The 6858-nt window shown below is 37.1% G+C and overlaps 1 non-coding gene across 1 annotated transcript; it reads right to left on the reverse strand.

Moving 5' to 3' along the window:
* Positions 1 to 4037: 4037 nt before the first annotated feature.
* Positions 4038 to 4144, reverse strand: LOC120882671. Its single transcript, XR_005725537.1, has one exon. It is a non-coding gene; the product is annotated as a U6 spliceosomal RNA (small nuclear RNA).
* Between the last annotated feature and the right edge of the window lie 2714 nt (positions 4145 to 6858).

Raw genomic sequence — 6858 nt, forward strand, 5'->3', positions numbered from 1 at the left:
GAGAAAGTAAGGGAACAATTCCTTTCACCATTGCAATGAAAATAATAAAATACTAGGAATATATCTACCTAAAGAAACTAAAGACCTATATATAAAAAACTATAAAACACTGGTGAAAGAAATCAAAGAGGACACTAAAAGATGGAGAAATATACCATGTTCATGGATTGGAAGAATCAATATAGTGAAAATGAGTACACTACCCAAAGCAATCTATAGATTCAGTGCAATCCCTATCAAGCTACCAATGTTATTTTTCACAGAGCAAGAACAAATAATTTCACAATTTGTATGGAAATACAAAAAATCTTGAATAGCCAAAGAAATCTTGAGAAAGAAGAATGGAACTGGAGGAATCAACCTGCCTGACTTCAGGCTCTATTACAAAGCCACAGTCATCAAGAGAGTATGGTACTGACACAAAGACAGAAACATACATCAAAGGAACAAAATAGAAAGCCCAGAGATAAATCCATGCACCCATGGACACCTTATCTTTGACAAAGGAGGAAAGAATATACAATGGAGAAAAAACAATCTCTTTAACAAGTGCTGCTGGGAAAAGTGGTCAACCACTTGTAAAAGGATGAAACTGGAACACTTTCTAACACCATACACAAAAATAAACTCAAAATGTATTAAAGATCTAAACGTAAGACCAGAAACTATGAAACTCTTAGAGGAGAACATAGGCAAAACACCCTCTGTCATAAATCACAGCAAAATCCTCTATGACTCACCTCCCAGAATATTGAAATGAAAGCAAAAATAAACAAATGGGATCTAATTAAACTTAAAAGTCTTTGCACAAGAAAGGAAACAGTAGGCAAAGTGAAGAGATAGCCTTCAGAATGGGAGAAAATAATACTAAATGAAGCAACTGACAAAGAATTAATCTCAAAAATATACAAGCAACACCTGCAGCTCAATTCCAGAAAAATAAACGACCCAATCAAAAAATGGGCCAAAGACCTAAACAGACATTTCTCCATAGAAGACATACAGATGGCTACCAAACACATGAAAAGATGCTCAACATCACTCATTATCAGAGAAATGCAAATCAAGACCATAATGAGGTACCACTTCACACCAGTCAGAATGGCTGAGATCCAAAAGTCCACAAGCAATAAATGCTGGAGAGGGTGTGGAGAAAAGGGAACCCTCTTACCCTGTTGGTGGGAATGCAAACTAGTACAGCCATTATGGAGAACAGTGTGGAGATTCCTTAAAAAAAAAACTGAAAATAGAACTGCCATATGACCCAGTAATACCACTGCTGGGCAAACACATCAAGGAAACCAGAATTGAAAGAGCCATGTGTACCCCAATGTTCGTCACAGCACTGTTTATGATAGCCAGGACATGGAAGCAGCCTATATGTCCATCAGCAGATGAATGGATAAGAAAGCTGTGGTACATATACACAATGGAATATTACTCAGCTATTAAAAAGAATACATTTGAATCAGTTCTAATGAGGTGGATGAAACTGGAGCCGATTATACAGAGTGAAGTAAGCCAGAAAGAAAAACACCAATACAGTATACTAACACATATATATGGAATTTAGAAGGATGGTAACGATAACCTTGTATGCGAGACAGCAAAAAAGACACAGATGTATAGAACAGTCTTATGGCCTTTTGGGAGAGAGCGAGGGTGGGATGATTTGGGAGAATGGCATTGAAACACGTAAATTATCATATGTGAAATGAATCACCAGTCCAGGTTCAATGCATGATACAGGATGTTCGGGGCTGGTGCACTGGTATAACCCAGAGAGATGGGATGGTGAGGGAGGTGGGAGGGGGTTCAGGATGTGGAACACATGTACACCCATGGCGGATTCATGTCAATGTATGTCAAAACCAATGCAGTATTGTAAAGTAAAAAAAATAAATAAATAAATAAATAATTTAAGAAAAAAAAAAAAAGAAGAGAAACAGAAATCAGTGACAAAGCTAGGTGTGAGATGATGATGGCCCAGAACATCATAACAGGGTGGTAGTAGTAGATACAATGGGATATTGTCAGATTCTAGATAATTTTATAAATGATAAGACATATCATGTGAGAGGAAGAGATGAATTAAAGAAAGGCTCTTAGTGTTTCAGCTTGAGCAACTAGAAGGATAGAATTGCTGTCTAAGAAGATAAAGAAAGCTGTGGATGGAGCAGGTGTATGTGTGGGGAGAAATATCAACAGTTCACTTTTGGGAGAATTAAGTCTGAGATGTCTTTTAGACATTTAAGTGGAGAAGTTGAGTAGGCAGGAGTCTGGAGTTCAGGAAAGAAGACTGGGTTGAAGTTATAAATTTGGGATTTTGTGAGAATTAAATGAGGCAATGTATATACAGCACTGAAAGTAGCATGTAACACATAATAAGAACTAGTTTTATATACTATATTAAAAGTGTCTAATCATAGTGTCAAGAAATATAATTCTCATTATCTGTCTAGCACAGTGCCTGGGTCTTAGTATGCTTCATATATGTGTATGACATAGTCAAAGATGAACGCTTCAGACTACTGTATATGTGTGTGATTTTTGAGTGCAACACAGAGAGTGACCATTATATGATTCCTTTTCATTTTAAATGAACATTTTCTAAGTTGTTTTTTTAATTTAAATTTAATTATTTTAATTGGAGGTTAATTACTTTTACAATACTGTATTGGTTTTGCTATACATCAACATGAATCTGCCACAGGTATACACGTGTTTCTCATCCTGAACCCCCCTCGCTCCTCCCTTCCCGTATCATCCCTCTGGGCCATCTCAGTGCACCAGCCGCAAGCATCTAGTATCATGCATCGAACCTGGACTGGCAATTCGTTTCATATATGATATTATACATGTTTCAATGCCATTCTCCCAAATCCCACCCTCTCCCTCTCCCACAGAGTCCAAAAGACTAGAATTGAAAGAGGCACGTGTATGCGAGACAGTCTTTTGTATTGGGTTTGCCATACATCAACATGAATCCGCCACGGGTATACACATGTTCCCCATCTTGAACACCCCTCCCACCTCCCTCCCCGTATCATCCCTCTGGGTCATTCCAGTGCACCAACCCCAAGCATCCTGTATCCAACATCAAACCTGGACTGGCGATTCGTTTCTTATATGATGTTATACATGTTTCAATGCCATTCTCAAATCATCCCACCCTCTCCCTCTCCTACAGAGTCCAAAAGACTGTTCTATACATCTGTGTCTCTTTTGCTGTCTTTCACAAATATTTGTTGAGAAATTTATCTGGGCTACTTAGGCCCCAAACACAAACCTCTGCTTCAGGTTTATTGCCTTCTCTCTCCTATTTAGAAGATTCAAAGAAGATTTCATTACAAAAAGACAATACATTCAGTCAAAAGTTCAAAAACCAAAGCCATATAAAAGAGTGTGTACATTGAAAAGCCTTGCTTCCATCCCTGTTCCTATCCATTCCCTCTACTGCATTGTCAGGAGTTGGAAAACTTTCTGTAAAGGCCCAAGTAATAAATATTTTAGGCTTGCAAGCCTTGTGGACATTGTTGCAATTATTCAATTCTGCCATTGCAGTGCAAAAGCAACCATAGACAATATAGAAGAAATGGCATGGCTGTGTTCCAACAAAATTTTATTTGTAAAAATAGGCACCAGGTCTGCTGGCTATAATTTCCTATTCTTGCTACAGGCAATCATTTTTATTAGTTTATTCTTTTTTTATGAAAATGCAAGCAAGTGTGAATATATATTTTCATACCCATTTCTTATATTAAGTTAATCTAAGACATACTACTTTTCATATCTTGAAGCAACATTTTATTACATATTTTGAGTATTTTTCTGTATCAATATATAGGGAACACCCTCCTTTTTTCTGTTTGCATTTTAAATACATCATTTCATACGTGTGACAGTATATGTAAAGGATAAATTTATAGACGGGATTGCTGGATCAAGAGGTAAATACATATGCAATTTTGGAAGATATTGTTGGATTCACTGTTAAACATTTTCACTTTCAGCACAATATATGAAAGTGCCTGTTCTAAATTATGAGATGCTTCACGAATTGGTATGTCATTCTTGTTCAGAGGCCACATTGATCTTCTCTGAATCATTCCAACTATAGCATATATGCTGCTGAAGTGAACACCACAAAGTCATTTTAATTTAGTAATGGTTGAATGTTTTTGGGTGGTGTGCAGCGAAATACAGGACAAATTATAAAACTCCTCTTTCCATTTAGCCTGGAGATGAGAGAGAGAAAAGGTTTTTTCTGGACAGCAGCAGGCTTTTTTCTCTTTTTTTCAGAGTGCTGATTGGAAGGGAGCCTTAAGTTCTAGCTATATATGAATCTGTACACTAGCTAATGAGGACATAAATGGCCAGAGTGGTGGAAAGAGTTAATGAACACCCCATCCTTTGAGCAATTGTGCATAAAGATAGAGCTCTCTGCTGATTGTAACCAATACAGACTGCAGTAGGATTTAGCCAAAAAAGAAGGAATGATGTGGAGCTGGTTAACAGAAGAGGCAATCTGGTTAAGATCAAGTAAAACATAATTTAAAAATAATAAAAGAACCAATATTTATTAAGCAGAGTTTATAGGCCAAGCACTTTGTCAAGTTGCATATTAATTTTCACAATAACCCTATGAAATAAGTATGTTTTAAATATTTTTTACAGATTTTTTTTTTTTTTACTTTTTGTAGGTTTTTAAACCAAGGCAACTTGCTCAATGTCTTGTGCCTTATAAATGCTGAATTTAGATCTGGTGTCTGCAGCATAGGATCTTTTCTACTGGACCTGATTGACTTGCTGTCTGCCTGGGGGAATAATTTCAGAATTAGTTGAGAAAACAATAGTAGGAATTTGACAGGGTCTAGACTTTGGCTATATATATAATTTTATTTTATGAAGAATTCAACCCATATTAAGAAAGAAGTTTTTAAAATGATGATTGCAGTTAACATTCTGGTGCCCAAAGTAGTCAGAGTAGGCCTTTAGCACACCTTGCAGGTGCCACTGGCTATGCTTCCCCTTTAAACTTTGGAACAAATACTTGAGAGTCATTTCAAAGGCAAAATTTTCCAGACTTCAGAAAGTTTTCTGACCTGGCTTAGAGACTGACATCTTGGAATCTTACATAGAAAACTTCAAGTTTTGTCCTTTATTTGCTATAATGGTTTACCATCATTTGGCTGCTGAGCTGTTTTAGAAAGCTGCCAGGCAAGCCTGAATCTCTGGCCACTGACATTCATCAGCTGTTTTAGCTGCTGGCCAGGAAAACTTACTTGAGCTGTGGGAAACCCAAGTGAAGTAGCTTCAATTGTAGCTATATCCACTCTATATTTTCAAAGCCTAATTGAAGATTGCATTTTTTAAAATCCTACAAGGTCAGTTTATAAACTGTGGTAAATAATTCTCTAAGAATAATGTTTCTTCTTTGCACAGACAAAATAATATTCTCTAGATGTAATTGTAGAAAGGGAAGCTCTCCGTGCCCTGTCATTCAGTCTCTACTTCAAATGACTGTGTAATTCACTTTCACCGGGATTGGAGCAGGGTAGAAGGGTTGGTCAGATGCTGAATAACTGGGCCCCTTCATGGAGACTTTAGAGCAAAGCATTTCCTCTGCTTTTTTTCCCACTGCAACTTGCAAAAGGCTGCCTATTTTGCAATTCTGGTGTCTAGATTCCATCTCATGATTAGAGATTATGCTAAATAAAAAAAAATTTTATAGGGCTAGAAAGCTCTTAGTTGAGCATCTGTTATGTGTCTGCCTGTATTAAATACATTTTACATGTATTATCTCACGTAAATATCCTAGGCTTCTCTGGTGGCTCAGCAGTAAAGAGACAGCCTGCAATGCAGGAGATGCAGGCATGATTCCTAGTTCAGGAAGATCCCTTGTAGAAAGAAATGGCAACCCACGCCAATATTGTTGCCTGGGAAATCCCATAGACAGAGGAGGCTATAGTCCACAGATTCATAAAAAGTTAGACATGACTGAGTAGCTAAACAACAATAATCCTATGAGGCAGGTCCCATTCTTATCCCTACTTTAAAGTGAGGACAATAACTCGAAAATTTGTTCATGGATGTGAACTTGTCAGACTCCAAAATTTGTAGCAATATTGGATAGCTTTACTGAAATCTCTATAAATATTTAAATTTGTACAATAAGTTTGATGAATACCTTTTTCATTCACGTTGCCAAAAGCAGCAACTTACGGCTCATTTGTAGTATCTGCAATGCAGGCAGCAGAGGAGCAAGACATTTGCCTCAATGAGTGTAAAAAAAAAAAGTATTTCAGAATTTTTTTTAATTTTTATTTTTACTTTATTTTACTTTACAATACTGTATTGTTTTTGCCATACATTGACATGAATCCACCATGAGTGTACATGAAATCCCAAACATGAACCCCCCTCCCATCTCCCACCCCATATCATCTCTCTGGATCATCCCATGCACTAGCCCCAAGCATCCTGTATCCTGCATCAAACATAGACTGGTGATTCGTTTCTTACATGATAGTATACACGTTTCAATGTCATTCTCCCAAATCATCCCACCCTCTCCTTCTCCCTCAAAGGCCAGAAGTCTGCTCTACACATTTGTGTCTCTTTTGCTGCCTCGCATACAGGGTCATCATTACCATCTTTCTAAATTCCATATATATGTGTTAGTATACTGTATTAGTGTTTTTCTTTCTGGCTTACTTCTCTCTGTATAATCAGCTCCAGTTTCATCCATCTCATTAGAACTGATTCAAATGTATTCTTTTTAATGGCTGAGTAATACTCCATTGTGTATATGTACCACAGCTTTCTTATCCATTCATGTGCTGATGGACATCTAGG

This window comes from Oryx dammah, unplaced genomic scaffold (genome assembly GCF_014754425.2).
Source record: "Oryx dammah isolate SB20612 unplaced genomic scaffold, SCBI_Odam_1.1 HiC_scaffold_23, whole genome shotgun sequence".
NCBI lineage: Eukaryota > Metazoa > Chordata > Mammalia > Artiodactyla > Bovidae > Oryx > Oryx dammah.